This window comes from Mixophyes fleayi, chromosome 5 (genome assembly GCF_038048845.1).
Source record: "Mixophyes fleayi isolate aMixFle1 chromosome 5, aMixFle1.hap1, whole genome shotgun sequence".
NCBI lineage: Eukaryota > Metazoa > Chordata > Amphibia > Anura > Limnodynastidae > Mixophyes > Mixophyes fleayi.
The window spans coordinates 153,122,187-153,146,028 of record NC_134406.1 but is presented as its reverse complement, the minus strand read 5'-3'; the positions used below and the strand labels follow the sequence as shown (position 1 = coordinate 153,146,028).

Below are 23,842 nucleotides of genomic sequence, written 5' to 3'. Positions count from 1 at the left end.
TCAAGATTTGAAGACTGGGAGAGAGAGACTGATTGAGTATGGTTGGAAATTCTATAGGTGGAGAGCAGCATAGGAGAAGTCTTGTAGTCAGGAGTGATAAGTGGTTATCAGAGAAGAAGCGAGGCACAGGACAGAGGCAATAGCAGAGGGCCAAATACAAATCCTTGTGGGACCACAAAAGATAGTGGGAGTGTAAATGATAATGTTTTTGAGATATTCCACAAACAATTAAGGGATGGTTGTATAGGTTGAAAGGGAACCATCAAAAAACTGTGTCACAAAGGCCAATGGATTAAGTCTGTAGGAGAAAAGAATGATTAAAGATGTTGAAAGCAGCTGAGAGGTTCAGGTCAATGAGTAAAGAGAAATGACCCTTTGATTTTGTTGTAAGAAGATCATTGACCACATTTGTGATGACAGTCTCTGTAAAATGTTTTGTGGCAGAAGCATTGTAAAGTCAAGTACAGAGTGAGTGGAGTGAAAGTGAGATAGGCAGTTTTAAACAAGTCACTCATGTAGTTTGTAGGCAATGGGGAAGAGAGAAATAAGGTAATAATTGCAAAGGTATTGGATTTTAATTTTCCCTGACACACTTTGATCCTCCAATACTTATCTATACAAGCAAAGATCAATACAAATTCCATGAACGCTGAAACAATAATGAGTAGAGTATCCAAATATTGTCAGCTGTCAACAGGACCTGCTAATCCTATAAAACATTCCAAAAGAATAAAAAAGAGGTGAGCAGCACCAAATATTCATAATACACAACTTCTTACAACATATAAATCATATCTGTGGATCAATTAAATAATCAACAATTTATTATAAAAAGGTAATCAATTATTAAAAACATAAACAGTGCTTGCAATGTATACCAATTTTTTAAGGACAAATGCAGGCACTGGCGTATATATACTGTAAATGAGAATGAAATATCAAAAAACATTTGCATTGTAAAAAGTCTCTATTTCTCTCATGACCCTTCTTTAACTAACACCTCTTTTTCTTCCAAGTTCAGAATATATAGCAAGTGGGAAGAAAAAAGGGATTATAGTGAAGTGTTTTTACGACCTTCTATGATACATGGGTTAGAATATCTAGATTGAGATGGTGGGATATACAAGCTTATATATCTAGATATTAATGCTACACAAGTAAACACCACTTTGAATGTATACAGCTTCCACTGAAAAACACGATAATTGGGTGGGTATGTGACAACCTACTTCATACCAACCCCATATAATTGCCCTCATGTTGTGACACTGTTTAGACAACTTTAAGAAATGTAAATGAGATCTTCTCAGATTGTTGTTTTTAGGAATCCCCCAATGCAGCTCAAAGGATCAGCTACCAATTAGGGTCAGAGATTCATGTAACAAGGGAAAAACAAGAAATCTTGCATAAATATTCTTATAAAGAGACTGGTCAGTATGGCACTCCTAAGAGTGTGCTGCCTAGTACATTTAAAGAGAATCCACTTTCCTCTAACACAATATAACAGAGAAAACAAATTTTAACGTACATCTAGCGCTCACACTGTCGCACATCAGGCTATGAATAACAACTATAACGGTATTGGTTCTCAGAAAAAAATCTTCTTATATGTCATTATCTTTGGTTCTGAGAAACAATACCATTAGATGTGTTATCCATATCCTGATGTGCGACAGAGTGAGCGCTAGATGTACGATTAAAGTAATCTTGCATTATACGCTTTACTTAAGATAATAAAAATAATTAAAATACACTCACAAACCACAGTGATATAAAAGTGCATCAAACATATAAACAATCAATTGTTAGCTCTAATCTCCAATTGGAAATGGCAGAAACTCATAACAGAATCCTTGAGGTGGAAGGCATATTAAATGTCTTCTATGTCTCAGGAAAATATATCCTCTTTCCACACCGGCAGATGTAATTTTAGACTGGTAAACAAGGAACTGCGATTTCTTTGTCCCTGTTAAGAAATAGGCGCTCCCCTGTTTCTTTCATATATCATCTGTGCAATTACTGCTACTAATATGTGTAGGAGCATTCCTGCCTCAATGATTCAGCTGGTTGCTAGCAAATATTTACAAGCTTCATTAAATTCTCAGTTTTGCATCCCTTAGGTATGCAGTCACCTACCACACTCATGCAGCTAATCATCCTGCAGTTCTGATTGGTGCTGCTGCCTTTATAAACCACTTCCTGGCAGCATACCAATGCTGGTGATAGTTTCTCCTTGACCTAGTGTGCCTTGTATTCTGACCTGTTCTGCTATCAGTGTTTGACTCAGATTGTTTATAAGAATTGCTGTCTTCTTGACTCCTGACTCTAGGCTTTGTTAAACAGGTTTGCTCTCCTATCTCTACCTGCCCTGACCCCTGGTTTGCTTAAAGGTTTCCGCTGTCTTCTCTACTCTTGATCCATGCTTGTCTGGCCCAGACTTCTGCTATTTACAGTTGGTTGCTCACTACCTGCTGCTGTGTGCTGTCCACTTCATCAGACAAGTGTCTGACTACTCCATATTAACCCTTACCTGTCTGTCTCAGAGTTCTGCTTATATATCCTTGTTGCTCATTACCTCCTACTGTATTCTGTCCTTTCCACCAGGCAGGTGCTAGATCAATGACTGCTACTACCCGGGCCTAAGTCCTGGGGGCAAACGAGTACTCTGGAACATAAAAGTTCCTCAAAAAGGGGGCTACTAAAGGTGAACATCTAGTGAAGTGGTTCTTGCAGTTGACCTCACACTACTCTGTCCTTAACAGTCCAACATCTCGAAACTTTGGCTTTTGAGATATGATTCTCATAGTGTGTATAAACCAGTGCACTTAAAAATTTTGTAGAACTTGTGTTGCTTTTGAGCTTATTATGTGTCCTGCCTTCTTTGGTCCAACAGGAAACTTGTGCTTAGATTTTTAGTTCCGCTTTGGTGCTGAGTGAGGTCTGTTCCTAGCCATACAACGCCAGTAGATCTTTCAATTCTCCAAACAATATTTACCCAACGATGCAGTAGTTGTAAGTGCTTATGTTAATAGTGTAATATCCAATGCGATTCCCCTCATATACTGAGGCTTCCTCAGGGATAATTTTGTGAACAAAATTATCCCTGAGGAAGCAGGACACACATGCACAGAACGGAGTTCAAACATATGGGACATCGCAGCTAGAGTGCTCGCTGTGGATGCAAAAATGAACCTTAAAAGGATTATCTGGTTTCTGACTTTCTATCTCCTAAACTGTAAGTTTAAAGACTTTTGCAAGATATTGAAAAGAAACTTCAGTTAGAAACTTAGAACTTTGTACTGATAATAATTTTTAATGGCTGAAGTATTCTATATATTGTGGAGAACATTTTGATGTTTCAGCCTTTCATCAGATCCATGTTTTATTCATCCTGCAGTAATAGATTATAGAACCTACGTCTGGATGTTCATCTTTACTCTGGCCAGAAAATATATATGTTTTAGCATTTTTAATAAATACAATACCAAGTTATGCACAAGTTTGTGGCATTATTATCATATTTTTAAGTGATGGAGCGCCAGGGATAACATCCTTTGCTTCAGAATACTGTGAATGTTTGAGAGAACTTTCAGACCCCTAAGGGCAGCACCTCACTTAAATAGATTTGGTTTGACAAAGATAGACAGCGATTGGGCTTTTTCCAAATTATTAGATGTAACCACCAACAAGTGTATGTATATAAAACACTACAGGCCAGCGGGCTTAAAATGGAAATTGCAGTTGGACGTGGCAATGATATAAGAGAACAACTGAAACAAAGTCTTTATATAAATGAACAAATTAGAGTTCATGAGTGGACAGTCAAAGCTGTAAAGCAAATTATCCACATTAAGTTTCCATTCCTCTATTGATGCAGGGAACATGTGACTCCACCTTCACACCTTCTTCATGGTTAGACTGTAATCTAACGTCTCTGGGAAGGTTCCCTTTACAGCTTTGACTGTCCGCTCATGAAGCCTCGATCTGAAATACTTGTATAAATGCTTGTAAAACACCAGTTGGTATGTGGACTGTTTATATACCACTAGTTTATAAGATATGTTTTAAAAAAGAAAAACTACTTTTTTAGATAGACTTGTTAGTTTTTATTAGCTCCTTTTTCACCTGAGTCATGAATATTCACCACTCACTCCACATCCTTCACCGTTTTAGGCCAGCATTTACTAAGTGCCACTTTTGATTGTGGTTTGCAAACCTCCGAACCTTAGAAGTGGTTTTCAGACCCAATCCAAAGGATTTAGCAATCTGTGATTTGAAAGCTGTAATTTAAGCCACATCTGAGTTGTAGTGGCTTCTAAACCACTAAGTAGCATGGTAAAATTAGATGTGAATTATCAGGCTTTACTTAGCGCTTTTTTCATATGTAATGTCTGGTCTGTCCAGCTTAAGAGGCCAGATGGCTGCTCTGTGATTGACTGAGTGACATGAGAACCAGCTTGTGATTGACTGCCCAGCTATTTAGTTTACTTGTGCTCCTAAGAAGCAGTCCAGTTGGCCAATAGAAATTTTAATTATTTATTTTTTTAATTGGAAAACCTCATGGGATGCTCAGCATTACTGTATATCCCCTTTTGGCTTGGACACACTATAAACAGAGTAGCATTTAATGTGCTAGAAGCACCAGAATGCAATAACAGTCAAGGACTGTTAATGCATGTTTGCACTTGTAGTGCTATAGCAGTTTGTCACTTTATTTTTATTCAGTTTACCCTGGTACCCAGGGCCGCCATCAGGGGGGTATGGCCAGTACTGCTGTGAGGGACCCAGACAGACTAGGGGGCCCGGACAGACCTCTCTGTCTGTCCGGACTCCCTGGACTCTCCGGGCCCCGCAGTCACTGAACATGCCTCCCCTTTTTTTTCTTACCTTCTCCGCGATGCTGCAGCTCTGCCTCCCAGACTCTGATAGGCTGGGAGTGCGGCCGGCGAGGTGATGTCATCACCGCGTGTCACACTCCCAGTGTATCAGTGACCGGGAGGCAGAGCTGCAGCATCGAGGAGGAGCAGGTAAGTTAATGAGATGCTATTTTTTTGAGGGGGTGAGCAGGAGAGCCTGGGGGACCATAATTGTTTAAGGGGGGGACAGGGAGAGCATTGGAGACACCGCTTGTCCTTGTGCTTGCTTGATGGTCGGGTGGTGAGTGCTTTTTTTCCCACCCCTAGACACGGTATTACATCTCACCTCCGCTACTCACTAGTTAGTGCAAGTTATAGAGCTCCAGTCTCTGCCCATTTGCTGTGTGGAATATAGGTCTATCGACTGCTATATGCATGGATCCCTTTGCTGGCATCAACATGGTACCCTTTCTGCACATTTTGGGCTATTATATCCTGTGATACCTGCCTGTAGTTTAGTATGTGCTTTCCCTGCTGGGAATCTGTAGACACCCTATACCCTGTTGCATACCTATGAATTTAATTTGCTACTCTATGCACCGCAAGGAGCTGTGAACCATTCCCTTGAATTGTGCATCAGTAATTGTGCCTTGATCTGTGGAGGGAGGGAGGGGGGAAGAGGGGGACCTGATCTATGGAGGGAGGGAGGGGGGAAGAGGGGGACCTGATCTGTGGAGGGAGGGAGGGAGGAAGAGGGGGACCTTATCTGTGGAGTGAGGGAGGGGGGAAGAGGGGGACCTGATCTGTGGAGGTAGGGGAACCTTAACTGTGGAGTGGGGAGGGAGAGTGGGACCTTAATTGTGGAGGGGGGAGAAGGAGAAGGGGACCTTAACTGTGATTGGGGGGGAGAAGGGGACATTAACAGTGATTGGGTGGGACTTAAACTGTGGGGGGGAGAGGGGGACATTAACTGTGATTGTGGGGAAGGGAGAGAGGGACATTTACTTTAGGGGAGGGAAACATTTACTGTGATAAGGGAGTGGGGGGCAATGTACTGTGATGAGGAATAGGGGGCGCATTTATGGCGAAGATGGAGGGGTGCACATGTATGTGGAGGGTGGCCCCATCAGATTAATTAGTACTGGGCCCCACAGTTTCTGATGGCAGCCCTGCTGGTACCCACCAGCCAGGTGTACCAGATAGGCAACATTGCTATTCAGTATTGAATCAATAATCTATGTGAGTTGGCCCGCTAATTTTTTCTTCCATCCCCCTAAAGGATCAAGCTTGATGCTAAACAGGCTGGTCTCTTTAATGCTATGACAGTAAGACACAAGCAGACTGTCTCCCTGTTACTAGTGTTATAACTACCAAGTCAATGTAGCTTGTTTGCCGATGGCCAATACCAGAGAAAATCCCTTGCTTTTTAGCCCTCTGATTGGGGGCAAACAATAAAGACTACATAGCTCTGTGCTTGTTTGCTTATTAGAAGGGAGGATAGTTTTTATTGCTCTATATCAGTCAAGTGGCAACAGCATGTTTGAGCAATCTCCTCTGCCACTACTATATAATTTTTCTCCCTTTGATAAATGGGCCAGTTCGTAGCCCAGCAAGGTCTGCAAACTGCAAATGTGGTTTGAGTCTGTGTGGTTTTGTATGCTGCTTTTCCATTTAGGTTTTGTCTTTAGTAAATCACACTATTCACATACCACACATAAAAAACATGGAAACCTGCGGTTTGGTGAAACTGTACTTTAGTAAATCCCAGCCTTAGTCTTCTACTACTTTTTGGTGACCACTAAGTCTGCAATGCAAATTTCTTTACATTTAAAATATGCTAATAACTGTCACCAGTATATTTGCTAAAGTTTCAGAAAATTCTCAGAAATAGAGACACTTCATATAAAAGTTGCAGTTCCTTGGAGTGTTTTTCAGTTACAAGCCATATCTTACCTGCACTAAAGCAGTGTTTCTTAAATCAGATCGTCAGGGAGCGCTAACACTATATGTTTTGCAGGTCTACCCCTCAGAATGTCAAATAATTAGTCCAACTTGTGGATATTTTAAAATGCATCAATCAGTAATTAATAAACCTGTGCTCTAGCTAGAAGATCTGGAAAACAGATGCATTGTTAGTTGTCCCTGAGAAACGAATTAGAGAAACGCTGTATTAAAGGATACTAGAAGGAATCACCTTGGACCATTAAATTATAAATAATATCTTTTTGAAATTAACTATATTTCTTGACATAATTTCAGTAGTAATGATGTATATTTTGGCACTCTTCGCTATCTTTATATATATTTTTAATATAGTTGTATTTCGTTCTTTGTCTTTTACAGGTCATATATATTCAGTTCCATTTAAAATGGGCCAGAAAACTGGTGCTTGAAAATGATGCCTTTCTTCTTGAAATCTGTGTGTCAGATAGATATGGAACTGTGAAATGCAGCATCTGATGAGGAATATATGAAACTATAAACGTTTCCAGGGACGGACCTTGGTCTCATTGGAACTGTCAGCTATGATGGGTCTCTCAGAATCTTTGTGTTAGTAGATAAATCTATTCTCTATGTGGAAAGGAACTTTCTAATACAGAACAGGTGAGAAGAGTGGAAAAAAATTACTTTTATAAGCAAAAATGACAACTTGTTATGGTTCTAAAGTCTTTTTATTATGTGTAATGCTTACAATATACCCATAAAAATCCATCTGTGCACAGTTTTCAATGACCCAGCTGATGCTACACATTTTCTAGAGAAATAATTACTTCACTTGTTTTTTTTAATGCATATGTTAAAATGATATAACGTAAACAAAATTAAAACGGTTTCATTGTATTAGAACTAAATGTCTTTATAGTCTCTATTATGCAGTGCTGTGTGCAGCAGATAACATTGGTTACTGTAAATTATGTTTCTTTTTATGAAACGTACATTTAATATCTAAACATGTAAGAAAAAAGGAAACTACATTTGGGAAAGCTTATTTTCTATCACTTGATCTTTATGACTAACATAAATAAAAGGTGATTCTAAACAAATTAACTACACAAAGAAACAGTGAAGGAAAACAAAATGTGAGGCATAGAAATAATGCAAGATACAGTAGACAGATCCTACACACATAACACCATCAAATCTGCAGAAATACCCCTGATAAAAAAAAAGTTATTTTTGAATTATTTAGGAATGGAATACCCAGTGCAGGTTATTTAACAACGAGTAACATCGTACAGAGTTGTGTATCTTGTTTGCTGTTATTGCACTTAAATTTGTGTCCTAGGGGCTGATTTACAGCTAGGTACAAATTTTGTCTGGGTGAAGAATTTGCATACAAGCAAACCATGTTACAATAGAAGGGGTTGTAAATGAAAAAAAAATTCATGCAGGACAAATAATGCATGCTCTTGCATTCTATACACATACACACTGCACTATTTCTAATCTGCATTTTACAGTTAGGTTAGGCCATGCACACTCACAATTTTAAATCAGGTTGTGCATTTTAAAATCCCCCTATATACCCCTGCAGTACAAAAATAGTTTCTCCACATGCAAGTTTTGCACCCAATAGCTGGATTTGCTCCTAATTGTAAATCTTAGTTTAATGAACCTACTGGATCAAGTACATTTGTGCTTCATAATTTTTTTATAACTCATGAAATTTGCACTCTGTTCATGTGCCTGCCCATCAGATATCACCCATCAGACTTTCCACCATGCCCATCACACCTCCTCTACCTTCCTCACTTGCCTCTCACACTTACCTCACATGCCTCTCACACCTCCGTCACATGCCCAACAGACCTCCCTCACGTGCTCATCAGTTCTCTCCCAAATGCCATCACGCCTCCCCCACATGCCCATCAGACTTCCCCCACGTGCTCATCAGTTCTCTCCCACATGCCAACATGCCTCCCCCACATGTCCATCAGACCTTCCCAACACACTTCTCACACCTCCCCAACTTGCCTCTCATACTTCTCCCACTTTTACTTACTGTTACAGCTGGATATGACAGAGGAAGGAGAGAGAGCTCCCTTCTCCTCCTTTGGTATGCTGTGTGACTTCCCTGCATTGAGTAAAGGTGGTCAAGCAATGCAGAAGTCAACTGCTCCTTGTCAGTCTTTTTCTCTGCTTTATAACAAAGCACAGAATAAGTCAGATCAGGAGCAGATGGCTGGGGGTAGCAGGTGAAAACTCGCCAGGCCACAGGTGGCCAGCAGTCCATCTGTTGACCACCAATACACTTTATACACATTATTATTATTATTATTATTATTATTATTATTATTAATTTTTATTTGTAGGGCGCCACAAAGTATCCTTAGTGCCGTACAAGGACAAACAATGGCACAGTACAAGGTGAAACAGCACAGTACAAGTAACAGTAAGCACTATAACTCTGGGGGCTCAGTCACAGCAAGAAAGAGAGGGAGGGGAAAAGTGAGTACAGGCAGGTAACTATGGCCCAAGAGGGTGGACACGGATAACAGGTAAAGAGTTACTGAGGGGAGCAGAGAGAAGCGAGAGGAGACAGAGGACATAGGGTTGGAGAGGAGGTGAACTGAGTAGCTGGAGAGCGCAGTTAAAAGTGATGGAAACAGGAGGTAGGAGAGCCCTGCTCAAAGGAGCATACAATCTAAAGGGAGGGGAAGACAGACAGGCACATGGATGAGACGGGAGAGACGGAGACGGAGTCGAGGAAGGGGAGAAGGGAAGAAGGGATGAGAAAGAGAGGAAGCCAACCAGTGGGAGTTTAGGCATGACACTGGAAGGCTTTTAGGAAAAGGTGGGTTTTTAATGTTCGTTTGAAAGAGGACAGATTAGGGGAAGTTCTGATGGAGCGGGGGAGCTTGTTCCAATGGAGGGGAGCGGCGCGGGAGAAGTTTTCAATACGTGCGTGAGAGGAGGTAATCAGGGGGGAAGAGAGGCGACGATCGTTGGACGATCGCAGAGGGCGGGAGGGAGTGTGAATAGAGATAAGGTTAGAGATGTAGGGAGCAGTGGAGTTGGCGAGGGCCTTGTAAGTGAGAGAAAGGAGCTTGAAAAGGATTCTGTAGGAGAAGGGGAGCCAGTGAAGTGCTTGGTAGAGTTGGGAGACAGAGGTGGAACGGCAAGAGAGGAAAATAAGCCTAGCAGCGGCATTAAGTACAGATCTAAGAGGAGCGAGATGAGAGAGGGGGAGGCCTATAAGGAGAAGGTTGCAGTAGTCCAAGCGGGAGATAATCATAGAGTGGACGAGAGATTTGGTGGCATCCTGGGAGAGGAAGGGCCGAATGCGGGCAATGTTGCGAAGCTGGAAACGGCAGGATTTGGCGAGAGAGTGAATATGAGGGGCAAAGGAGAGAGAGGAGTCGAGGATGACACCTAGGCAGCGGAGTTGGGGAACAGGGGAGATAGAGGAGTTGTCAACAGTGATAGAGAGATCAGAGGGGAAGGAGGTACGAGAGGGAGGAAAGAAAATTAGTTCAGTTTTAGCAAGATTGAGTTTAAGAAATCTAGAGGACATCCAGGAGGAGATGGCAGAGAGGCATGCAGATACCCTGGAGAGAAGGGAGGGAGAGAGATCAGGAGAAGAAAGGTAGAGTTGGGTGTCATCGGCATAAAGGTGGTACTTGAGGCCGAAGGAGCTGATGAGTGCACCCAGACCATATAAACAACATAAACCACATAAACCACAGTACACATTACAAACCACATAAACCACAACCCTTATTCATTAATGTAGCATATAATAACAATAATAATTAAAACTTTCTACCCTGTTATAAGCATTGCTGTTGAAAAGTATTATCCACAGGAATACAATCAATCCAATGCCCCTGATAATTAATTTGCAAAAACTATTTAAAGTTCACAATATAACGCAGCTTGAAAAAAAGTTGCCACCACCAAGATGATGCTCATCTGTATTCACTCTGATATGTAGAAACTAATACATATTGTTTAGCCTTATATAGCATTTCCTTTTTTATTGACTAATTGCTATTTGGGAGCTTATTACACCTTTTGGTTGCTTATTACATAATTATCAGAAAATGTGATCTATTTTTTACTACAGTAATGGAGATATAAACATTTAGACAGTCTGAGCCTGATTTAAATTTTGACACAAAAATACATACAGAAAATGGATGAAAAAATATGGCAGTAGCAAAGGCACTCCAATTCTCATCATAATGATGACTGATATATGTCTGCAGTCTTACAAATAAGGAATATTCCCTCCCCCTAAAATCTTTAACCAGCCCTACTACTAAAAAGTCTTGGCTGGTTTCTACTTAACCAAAAGGAACAACCAGTAGGGGATCCCTCATAAACTTCTAAGCAGCATCAAGCTAGAAGAGGCTGAATCCGCTATACTGTAAAATGTAAGCCTACAGTGCAAGATCCTATGGTCATAGTGGAAACTAGTCCCAGCTTATACAGCATGGGATTGGATACACTAGGGGGTAAATGTATCAAGGTCCGATTTTGCAGCTTGTTTAAATTGTGGAAAATCGGGGGTGTTAACCCACGATTTTAGTCCCAAACTCATCAAATGTATCAAGCTGCAATTTTTACCCTGATCTTCAAAATCGTTGGTTATCTCTGGTGCTTTGCTGCGATGTAAAACACTCCTGTGTTAGCTAACTCTCCTGTGTTGTAGCAGGGAGTTATATAAACCCATCACTGTTACACTGTTCTGCAATACAGCTGGAGGTCCCGGCAGCTGTAAAAAGTGTTAAAAATAGATCAAAGTGTAAAAAAAAAAAAGTGGGGGGTCCCCCCTCTATTCAGTCTTAACCCTAGTGCTGCCAGCCTACTGCTGGTTCCGGGAAGATCGGGGAAAATTTTTACGTGGGGTCCCCCTGTTTTTATGGAACCAGCACTAGGCAAACCAGCCGGGGTTGGTGGCCCTATAGCAGGGGGACACGCGTCAGGGGTCCCCTTGATATAATGACAAACCAACCCCAGGCTGTTCAGCGCTGGGCTGGATTCCCTAGGGAGTAGGGTCCACCGAAAAAAATGAGCAAGCCCCCCCCTAAGAACACCCAGCCCAGTGCTGATAGCACTAGGGCTATTTCTACACCCCTGGGTGGTGGGTGTAGGGTAATAACGGTGAATAATGTATAAAAAAAGGAAACGGAAGCTGTTTTGTTTTGTGGAACTACAAGTCCCAGCAAGCCCGGGTGCCATAAATAATGTGGGCATGCTGCTACTTGTATAACTACAAGCACCAGCATACCCATGGCAGCCAGGGCATGTTGGCACTTGGAGAACCACAAGTGCCATCATGCCCTGACACCCACGGCTTACTGGGACCTGTAGTTCCACAAACCAAAATGTTAACAAAGCACAACTCCCTTATTAAAACCACTAACATTTATTAAAAATAATAAACCCACAATAAAGACAGTAAACACCCTCATGTACACCATATATTTTTATTAAAAATAATAAATCTCCAATATACTCACCACTGAAGTTTTTTTCTGTTGTCAGCAGCTTTCAATCCAAAAATGACTGTCACCAAAGTCCAAAATAAATTTGCATCCAAAGTCCGGCTTGTACAAGTCCCAAATGAATTTGTAATTCCCAAACTCCATGCTTGTAATGTCAACAAAGTATTTGTTTTTTTATACATTATTCACCGTTATTACCCTACACCCATCGCCCAGGGGTGTAGGAAGAGCCCTAGTGCTATCAGCACTGGTCTGGGTTTCCCTGGGGGAGGGGGGGGGCTGCTCATGTTTTTCGGCGGACCCCACTCCCTAGGGAATCCGGCCCAGCGCTGAACAGCCTGGGGTTGGTTTATCATTATGGCAGGAGGACCCTTGCCACGTGTCCCCCTGCTAAAGTGCCACTAACCCCGGCTGGTTTGCCTAGAGCTGGTTCTGTGAAAATAGGGGGGACCCCACACAAAACTTTTCCCCTATTCTCATGGAACCAGCAGTCAGCCGGTAGCACAAGGATTAAGACTGAATAAAGGGGGGACCCCACGCTTTTTTTTGTTTTAACTTTTATCTATTCTTTACAATTTTGACAGCTGCCGTTGCTCCGGCAGTATGACAGGGTAGTGTCACAGTAATGTGTTTATCTGGCGTGTTTTAAAGCAAACTCTCCTGAGTTTGCTTAATCGCAACTTCATACATTTGAGACTTGTATATCTAGAGTGGCAAACAGTCGGGAGTTTGATCTCTAGCGATTTTGCAAATAGCAATTTTGACTGATGCACAACTCTGGCGATTTTACATGAAAACTCAGCTTCATACATCTGCGAGTTTCAACTCTCCCGATAAAATCGCTGGATTTGCAAAATCGGACCTTGATACATTTACCCCTAGGTATGAGTTACAAAAAGCAAGCAAATGCCCCTCTTTCCTACAGACAACCAGTATTGGGCTTAATAGCACTTACTGTACTGAACTAATATGTGAACATCCCTGATCAAATATGGATGGAACTCTAAAGATGGATGCAATTTTTGGTGCATGCACAATGCATCATAGCATTTTTTGTGACCCTTTTGAATCATTTATATATTACTGATCTTTAAAAGTACTGGGCACAGGATAGCATATTAGGTTATTGATAATATGAGTATTAGATAAATAAATGTTTTTTTTTATGTAGTAATATAAATAACCACTTTTCATACACTCATTGTTATTTATAAGCATTCTAACTAAGAGCAACAATTTGGCTCCAAGAGTTACAGCCTTGCACCTTATTAACTGAGAAAATACTGTTTACATAGGCAAGATGCTAATATAACAATATATCAAGCCTTTCCTTATTCACAAAATAATCTAATTTCCCATTATTTTAAGTAAGCTTAATGAAATATGATCCTTGACAATGTGTCATACAACACAAAGCTATTTTGTACTTGAGATCCATTTTTCTCTGTTAGCAGAAAATGAACTCTAAACACGATACTCCCAGCTGAATACTATCTGTTTGCTCATAAGGTATGCACGTAACATGTATTTCCTTTCCTGAAATGCTCTCCTTTTAAAGATGTGTGTTTTTATATACCCTTTTGAAAACAGAGCAGCAGATCATCTCCACAATGTAGGAAGAAACCGAAGATCAATTGATTATCACTCTCTGTGATGTAACTTGACCATCCCCACTCGATAGAATAAATTAGAGATGTTCACTGACCCCCGTATTCTCGTTTTGGTTTTTGTTTTGAATCTGGATTAGCTTCGTGTTTTGGTTTTGGTTTTGATTTTGACAAAATCGCCCTTGCGTGTTTTGGTTTTGGATCCCAATTTTGTTCTAAAGTCCCTTTTTTTTTTTTTTTTGCTAAAATCACATATTTTTGCTTTTATTCCCCCCTACATTACTATTAACCTCAGTAACACTAATTTCAAGTCACTTGTAGTCAATTTTGACCACCTCATAGGTCACAATATATTTTTTCATACACTTTCAATAAAGACTGCAGCGACCTGGCTGGATGCTAAGCGACAGAGCAATGACTCAAACACACGGCACATCTAGGAAACATTGCCACGCAGCAGTGTCAGTAAAGAAAAGTGGTACAATTAGCAATGGAACTCAGTACAATGTGAATGCAGATTTAGAAAGCCAAGCCTGCCAGACCTATTATTTGTATTTCAGCAATGACAATTAGCAATGGAGCAATGCAGCTCTCCTGAATGTCCCTGGAGACTTTGAAGAACACTGCTACCCCTTCTGTGTCACTCTGTGAAATGGCGCTGGATCGCCGTGGAGGGCGGTACTTATAAAATCCAAAGCTCGTGAGATCCGAGATTCGACGACGTAACAATAAAGTTTTGCCTCATTTCAATTCCGAGGGCACTTGAAAGTACCGGCTCAGCTCGGCTCTGTACTCGGATCTGCTAAGTTCGGGTGTGTTCGTTTCATGGGGAACTAAACCTAAGCATCTCTAGAATAAATGTGACTCTAGTAAAGGAGCAATAGCTTCTAGAAGCTAATAGCTGTACTGTGCATTGTTTATTGGTGTCATGCACAAGATAAAAAATTATCCCGTACATAGCCACTACGTGGACATATTGTATTGGATTTTTATATTTGCAAAGCAATAGCATTGCACACTTTTAAAGTAGACAGGAGTTTTAAATGACATAAAAAATATGCATAACCTATTAAAAAATAAATATAAATTTTATACAATGGGAAAATAACTAATAATTTTAATATTAATTTAATTTCAGATTGTAAGTATAATTAGCAATGTACCATGGGGAAGATCAAGGTTTTTAGGTAATATGAATCATTATGTAGCATTGCACAGAGCTTAAACTTTAGTTGTAACTTTTCTTGCCTTAAAGCTTGTATGTCTACCAAAATCTAACCTCACCTTTCTAGCTGAAACCAGTAAGGCATAAGCTATGATGGTATTGAATGCACATGCTTAGCAATATTGTATCGGACTGGTCAGATAATGTGAAAACAATTTTCTTCTAGGGAACCTGTTATGGACTTGCAAATACAGATAGACTAATGCACTTAGCTGTAGTGAGAAATGAAATGTTTATGCACTCCAAAAACACAGTGTCCTCCACCTACTAAACATATGTATTATATTACTTATCCATTTGTTACCATGGAATATTGTAGTCCCTTGATATCCTGTGAATCTAGATGGGAAAATGGGTGCGACTAAAAGCAAGATAGTGTTAATTAATTTAAATGAATTAAACTAGTATAGCTAACTGTAAAATGCAGATTAACAAGAAAAGAGGACAAATGATCGCAGAAGGAAATATAGGTGAAAAGGGAAAAATAAAGATATAAATAAAAATAATGAATTTCTAATATTATTTAGTATTTAAGTGAAAAGAGGAAGAAGCATTGTAGAAATGTAATGATGGAAAAAGGGATTGAAAAGCCAGAAAGGCAGGGGAGTGTGGAGGGTAGGGTAGAAAGTAAGTATTATAGGGTGATACTAGGCATATAGCAGTTGTAGCATAAGAAAATAAATGGAAAGAAAAAAATATTAACCAAACAAGTTTTTGTTAAAGTATACTGGTTAATACAATTAAAATTAATGCTAAAATGAAATGAAGGTTATGCAGGTAGTGTTAGTAATTATAGGCTTAAGGAAAATATATGCAAACTGTGCAGTCGTGCATGAAAGGGTTGATTAAAACATATTTCACCATAAGTAGCTTCCTCGGTGGGTTCTTTATCAAAAATGAATGGTGGAATAATAAAGCAAATTTTTATAAACTGGGGTGTCTTTGGTGCAAGAATCTAAATTTTTTAATTGGCTCCTGGCGGTGGTGGTGTGGTATAGGCAGTGCTCGGAGTGGGGCGGTATGTGTCAGTATGACATACCAACATTTCTTCTCCATATTGAGCATAAGAGTAAAGAGCAGCAGATAAATGATCAGGGAGTCGTGGACCTATGTTACAGCAGGCAAGTTCTCCCATTGGCCATTTGTTACTTCATGATCCATGATGCAGGAAGGAAAGGAACAGTATTCCTGGCGTAGCAGCAAGCTGAAGTGTAAGGACTGAGATTAGTGGGTTGACTGATCTTGGTGCTAGGCTCAGAGACTGAGCACAACAAGAGGCAACATGTAATTGAAAATAGCTACATGTTAGGCACCACACCTGTCAGCTTGAGCGAGTTTGTCACTGGCTGATGGAGCATTATACACAGAGACCTAAGCCTGCACACTCTGCTTAACCCAGCCTCTAAGAGCATTGAGAGGGAGGTATAGAGTGCAGGTTGCAGGATACCAGGCAGGAGAAGTGGGTCTCAGAGCCTACTGTAAGGTGCAGAAATCTCATTTCCAGGTAAAATGGGCATTGTAACCCAGATCCTTGTACAGGTGTTGGAACTTGGGGTCAACTCTGCCATCACTGATTTGGGAACAAGGTGTCTTTATCCCCTGTCTGACTGACCATGTGTGAGCCTCTTGGTCGTTCCTGTCACCCTGTTTTTATCTTGTGTGACCAATGAAAGATGTTCTGCTATACAGGCATATCTGAGAGTCTCAGGCTGATGCTTAAAACCTCACATGACTTTTCCAAAAGCTCTTCCCTTTTACACCAAAGATATGCTGTAAGTGCCTATTTTCTTTTATAATTACCAACAACTGATTTTTGTATATAGGTTCTAAGTTATGCACCTGACATTTTTCATTGTATTGAAGTAATGTCAAACGTTGATCCTCATTGCTAGACCAAGGGGTCTGCGGATTGAGGACAATTAAACATAAAAAAAAATCTATATTTGTTTTTAACACTGTAATGGAGAATGCTAACCTTAGGTTTCTTAGGATTGGATTGGGTTTGACTTTTATTGCCCAACTCCCAAAGATGCAAATTATAGTTAGACAGGATCAAGTAGCAAGGGTGGGAAGAAGTGAGAGACAAAAGGGCTGGATAAGGCAGGGGAAGACTCAGGTGCTTTGGCACAAATGAGAGTGTGGATAGTGACAGATGGAAAAGACATAAGGAAGAGGTGAGAAAACACAGGAGACTTTGCAGAGATGTAGGAAGATGGCAAATAATAACGAAAGGTAAGGTAACAGTAGACATAAGGAGTGATGGAGAAACAGAATCGAGGTGGGGGACACAGGGAGGGAAAGCCTTATATTATTTAATATGTTTTATGTTATACTATATCATTTTAAAAAACATTTAAAATTAATTTCACACTATCAAAATCCCTAAAGCCTAGTCTGCCCCCAGACTCCTGGACATTCTTATCACATTTCCATACCAGCACTTCTAAGTTCCCACTTAGACCTCTGGGTAAAAGTATATGATGAATGGATGATGTGTGTGCACCAGAGCCTGTTGTGCTGGTGCACCTTATATTGTACAGTACACTGGTGGTGTTGGGTTCTGGAAATACCTGTCTCCCCTGTTTTTGACAAAAGATGCAGTGTGGCCACATCACCTGACTCGCTGCTATGTTTGTGAGCAGCTAAGCTAGGGTTTTAGGTAGTGGGTCAAGTGGTGCTGAGCAATTATGTCACCTGACTCAGCAGGATGTGAATCACTGTTTTGTCCGGTGAAGGTCAAGTGATGCTGAGTAATTATGTCACCTGACTCAGCAGGATGTGCATTTCTGTTTTGTTCGGTGAAGTTTGAATGGATGTGTGCGCATCCATAATGGTTCATAAGGGTTTGGATGAATGCACATACAGAGATGTTTACTCTATTTAAGGTCTGATTAGTGCACCTCTAAGAGAATCTCTGTGTGGTCTAGGGTGAGGAGTAAAGATAGTTGTGTTATAATGCTTCAGGGGAGTGAGAAGATGATGGTAATGAATGACTTGTGAAAGAATGAAGGAGATTGAAATTCATACACATAATTGATATATTTTGCATACTTGCCTACTTTCGGCAAGTTATATTTGGGAGAGGGGCGTGACTGGAGGGCTGGAGGGGAAGGGGCGCGACCAAACGCGTCATTTTGGCCCGGCCTCCGCGATGAAAATGCCGTTTTGTTGCAGGGGGAGGGGCCACAATGACCCGATTCACTGCAAATTGCGTCATTTTGGGAAGACAGTTGTGGGATGCGGGAGACTTGCCTTCTCTCCCGGGAGTCCGTGAGACCGACCTGAATTTCGTGAGTCTCCCGGACATTCTGGGAGTGTTGGCAAGTATGATATTTTGTGACCTGGCTGGTGGGTGAGAAATTAATGTTTATATAGTGATGAAAGACAGTAGATAAGAAGAAAATAAAAGCTACCACTTTTCTACTGTACAGTGGCCAATTTGCACTCCCTGCATGTCTCTTTTCTTTTGTACCACTCTTCTTCTTTTCACATGTATAGAATCCACTTTGAAGCATATAACAGTTGCAAACATACAAAAGTGGTGATTATCTGTATTCTTCATTCGTGTATATATGTATATTAATATACTGTAAATCAGTTGCAGTACTCTGTAATAGTAAACAGTTTGCTTTGTAACCCATATTTACTATTTTTAGGTGTTAGGAACCCCTCCAGCCGGCACAACACAACCCGGAATCTACTCTGCCAGTCAGGTGTTCAATGGAGCCCCTGATGGTGGGGACAGACTGGGCTGCAGACTGACAGAGGGTCGTGAAGTGTGTACCGGCTGGGGAGAACCCAGGCAAGCGGAGTAAGGTCCACGCAGAGGTCAAGGGCCGGCAGCAGACAGCGGTATCAGTAAACAAGCTGAAGTCAGGGGTCACAGGCGGATAGCAGAAATGGTAAACAGGCCAAGGATCAGGGTCACAGGATACACAAGCGGAGTCAGTTCAAAGCCAAAGGTCATACACGGTAAATCAGAAGTGGTCTCAGAAGACTAGAGCAGGAACAAGCAGGTCAGCAGACTGGAGCACAGAAGCTATAACCGGCAATAAGGTAGCAGACCTCATTGCCTTAAATACTAACCCCAACCAATCAGAGCCTAGCTCTGCCAGAATACTGCCCATATTTAATTAGCCCACAGGTTATCTATGTGCGCACGCACCCAGCAGTTCCCCTTGCTGGGACGCGGCGCTCTTACACACAGCTTCCCGACCGTTGCCTAGGCAACGGCCGGACCGAGCCCCCGGAAGTGACGTCCCGGTCGTCATAGCGACGGCCGGGACGGAGGTAGGGGAGTCGCAGCGGCTTGTAACAGTAGGTTGGATCTATGTCACTTTGAAGCCCTATAGTTTCCTAGCTAAATATTTAGCTATAATATTATCATTTGAAGAATACTATAAACTTTCTTCTGTGACATTGTGAGTGGCAATAAATCTATCATTTGTTCTCTTTTGCATTGACATTTACAGCCTATTTAATTCACACTTAGATTTGTGCAATAAAACATCTCTACTAGATTTTCCTACCTAAATAATGCTTGTTTTAAAATATTAGAGCAATTCCCCCTACTTTAACTGTAATTCTCACAATATTGGCTTTTCCCTAAACTGTATTACTAAAATTTCCTTTTAGCTATCATGTATTGCATTAGTTATCCCAAGATATATATATATATATATATATATATATATATATATATATATAAAATTAGACTAGCTTATAGATACACCAGCCTGGTTTTTCAGGATATCTACAGCAGACAGGGGTGAGCAGTACATAGCCCCATAGAAAAATTTGAGTAGGGGTGCAGCAATGCCATTCTCGCCTCCCAGACCCACAATAGAGCAGGGTAAGAGGTCTCTTCTGAGCATGCTTGGACCATTGCTCAGAAGAGGTCTCCACTGTTCTAAGAGTAGAGTGACAGTTCAAAATAAAGTTGAAGGTAATGACTTTGTTATTTTGTTTCATAGTGACATCCCAGTATGTTATTACAATACATTTTGTTCCTGATTTCCTACAGAAATAAAATACGCTTTTTTAATGTGCTGCTCCCATGGTCATGAAAAAGAGTGTCTGAGGGGTGAGCATACTAGAAAATTATTTCTGTGTGCACATTTGGGAATGCTCGGAAGAACAGAGTATGGTCCTCTGTAGCTGATGGACCAGAATTGTTAGGATTCATTCACTGCCGGTCCCCATAACAGCTTCATAGCATGCTGCTCCAGCAGTGGTTTCACCACTGGATCCAGCAATGATTTATATATTTTAGTAATGACATTAAAGGTCACAAAATTCAGATTTACGGATCTTTAAAATCTCCCAAAAATATTTTCTGCCTGGTTTACATAAGCTTTAATGTGGTTGACTAAAGCAACTCTTTGGAGTTTTAGTGCAGTGATTGTGTCTTCTGTGTACATTTGTAGGTTGCAGGCCCTTTTGACTAGTGAGCGCCTACTATCATTAACTGCAAACAGAAGGTATAAAGCAGCATTCTGTCAGTCATATTTTAAATTTCAGGTTTCTATGTCCTTTAAGGGCCTCAGTTAGATTTCAGCATATGTACATTTTAGTTGCATGAATATTCACATATACTTACTGAGCGTGTGTATCAAAATGTGTCCATATCTACATTTGTGTGAATCATAGACTTGCATACCTGACACCTGGAGAGGCAGAACAGGCGCGGCCAATAACAAGTTGAGTACAGTATGGGCATGTTCAAGTATAACATACCCCTGGAGATGCAGCATAATTAGACATGAATGCATTTCCAGATGGGCCTGTTGCGGGTTCTGGAGAGCTGGTGCAAAGATACATGATGCTGATGATCATCATAATAAGTCACTCTATAGTGGCTTCTGATTGGCTGTTTGTATATTGACCTCTCCAGCCCGTAGTACTTCAGTCATTAGCAGCGCATCTGTATTAAGCATTCACATTAATTAATTACAATTTCCATTTGGTATAAAGCAGGAAAAAAGATTTCCATTTCAAGTGGTAACCAATGGATGTAAATGTGTATTTCATTACACTTTATATGGGAACTTTTGCATTTAATTGTAACACTGTTAAAACACTTTTCTCTCTTGTCTACTATATATTTGTATATATCAGTATATTTTACTGTAAATACGATAATGTGACTTTTACTATGAACACTACAGTGTCTTTGCATTATCATTGGTGGAAATATATGCATTTGTATCACTGAAACAGAAATGCTGTTGTTTTGGAAATGGATGTATCTTGAGATATATGTGACTCAACATACACACAAAAATGAGAATTTTATGTGACAAAATCTTTAGGTGTACGTTTGGAGAGCGAACTGTAAATGAGTGAACAAAGCGGAAATGCAAGACATGAGCAGCAAACAAAACATTGTGGAATGCCTCAATATCATGGACAAATAGGAGATAAAGTATAAAGAAAAAATAAGGAAAGGAATAGCTGTGCTAAATATGAAGTTGAACAGAGGCCAGCATATAAAAGCAAATAACATTTATTCATACTCCAATATATTAAAACCCTAAAATTCAAATTATCTTCGCTCAGTCATAATAATAGGTTCTATATATAAGCATAGCTACGTGGATATAGATATACACATATATGTAATAAAGAATAGAAAAAAAAATTATGATCTCATGCAATTCCTTTGGGAGCACTCCAGAGCTGAAATGATAAGCGTCCCTCTGGGTCTTTAGCTTTTACCTGGTAGTTTTCGGTGGTTGTCAGCATGTCGATGCTGACTACACCGACAAGACTTACCCAGACATCTTCAGTCCAGACGGCTGCTTCCCGACGAGGATGTCTGGGTAAGGCTTGTCAGTGTAGTCAGCTTTCCTTTTGAATTTGTTTTGGGCATGGTGTTGGTTTCAGACACATGTGATCCTCCAACTCTCCCTGTAATATTTTTCAATGCATGTTTTTTAGAGATAATAACTAAATGCATAACAACTCTGCGCAAAAACTTTAGCTTTGGGGTTTCAGTGATGACAGCTTATATGTTATAAATGCATGCTATATGCCATTAGAAATGATAGTCTCTTTAGATGTCTATCAATAGTAGTTTGAGTATCTCATTTGGCAGAACATTTGCCTCTATTTTATAAAATAATATGGCTATTTCCTTGTATAGTACTTTCCATGAGTTTTTTGTAGGTGTCAAATCTTGTTTTTTATAATTACGTAACAATGATTGTTCAAATTAATTAGGTGTTAATTCCATCTGTGAAGTGATAACTAACACTCTTGTTCATTAAATCTGTAAAAAAAATGAAAGTAAAAAATACAGAACTATTTATGTTTCCCCAGGACATAATGTGGTATTTAAATATATCTTTAAATTAGTTCCTCACCCTCACTATTAGCAAATACATTTGTTCTCTGAGATAGGATAATTGGTGCAATATTAGGCATATGTTAAAATAGCTTTCACTTAATAAGTCATATTACTAAGAGATCTAAACCTAGGTCCAAATAGTGTTTAGTGTTATATAATAGTTGCTATTTTTGAATGATACAATGAAGTGGTAGTACAGTAACTTGTTGCTGTGCAACTGTTATTAAGTTGCAACCAATGGTACAAAGTACTGAACAGAAAAACATGCACCATTTAGACCCTAAGGGACAGATTTAATCGGCCGCAATGTTCCTGAGAACATTGCAGCCGCGCTTTATTACCATTTATAGGCTAAAAAGTAACGGTTACTTTTGCTCGTACCTCTATGGGGTGAGAGCAAAAGTGAGCAGTACTTTCACTAAAAAAAATTGCAGTGTAGTGTCTCGCGGCCGTTCTGGGAAACTATGCAGCGATTTTCTTTTAGAATTGAATCTGCCCCTTAGTATGACATTATTACAGAGCTTTAACGTGAGTCCTAGTTACTTGAATACATACAGGTTATTATGTTCCATAGAGCTGCATAGATCATCCATCTGTTCAAACTCCTTTGTGACAGATACACATTGATATATTTTGCAAAACAACTTATACTTAGTATAGTAATACATTAACAGACACTCTACAAATATTTTCTTTAGGAGTTCACTTCCTACATACTGTACGTGCAACACTAGGTGATGTTCCTAGGGACTAGCACAGCTGTAGCTCAACCGTAGTGGAACAGCTGCAGCTTATCTAATAGATATGATAGATAGATTAATTAGCACAATCTATTTCTCTTTTATCAGCATACACATTAGTTCTTGGTGTGGAGAAGCATGATACTTCCTAGGGTTGATTCAAAAGAGCATCAAACATTTTTGGAATTATGTAGTTAAACTGAACAACAATTATGCATTAACAAAGAGAATTTTTGTTTAAAATATGTATCAGTGTATTCAAATTATAGTAAGGATTACATATACAAACAAAACATTATTATTATTATTATTATTATTATTATTATTATCATCATCATTATTATTTTTACTTCTTAGGTGCCACAAAAGTTCTTTAGCAACAATCCTTTATAATTTAGTAAACCAAAGTTAAATATAAAAAGACCAGGCATTTACTAATTAACAAACTACACACAAATTACTTGATAATGAGATCAAGTAACTTATGGGACAGTGAGGAAGATTAATGGTAAGCTTCAATGCCAAGGAGGCTTGAACTCACAAAAATAACACTAGGGTAGAAGGTCTAGAGTTACAGAGGGTGTTGCAATAGTAGGACAAAATGGGAAAAGAGGG

General features: G+C 39.9%; 1 protein-coding gene across 1 annotated transcript in view; it reads left to right on the top strand.

The window, feature by feature from the left end:
* The window catches only part of CDH12 (cadherin 12), a 689,066-nt gene that overhangs the window by 406,590 nt on the left and 258,634 nt on the right, over nt 1-23,842 (top strand). The window contains exon 3 of the mRNA XM_075212929.1: nt 7,200-7,460. The gene's annotated coding sequence lies outside the window, so the exon portion shown is untranslated. The remainder of the gene's footprint in view (nt 1-7,199; nt 7,461-23,842) is intronic.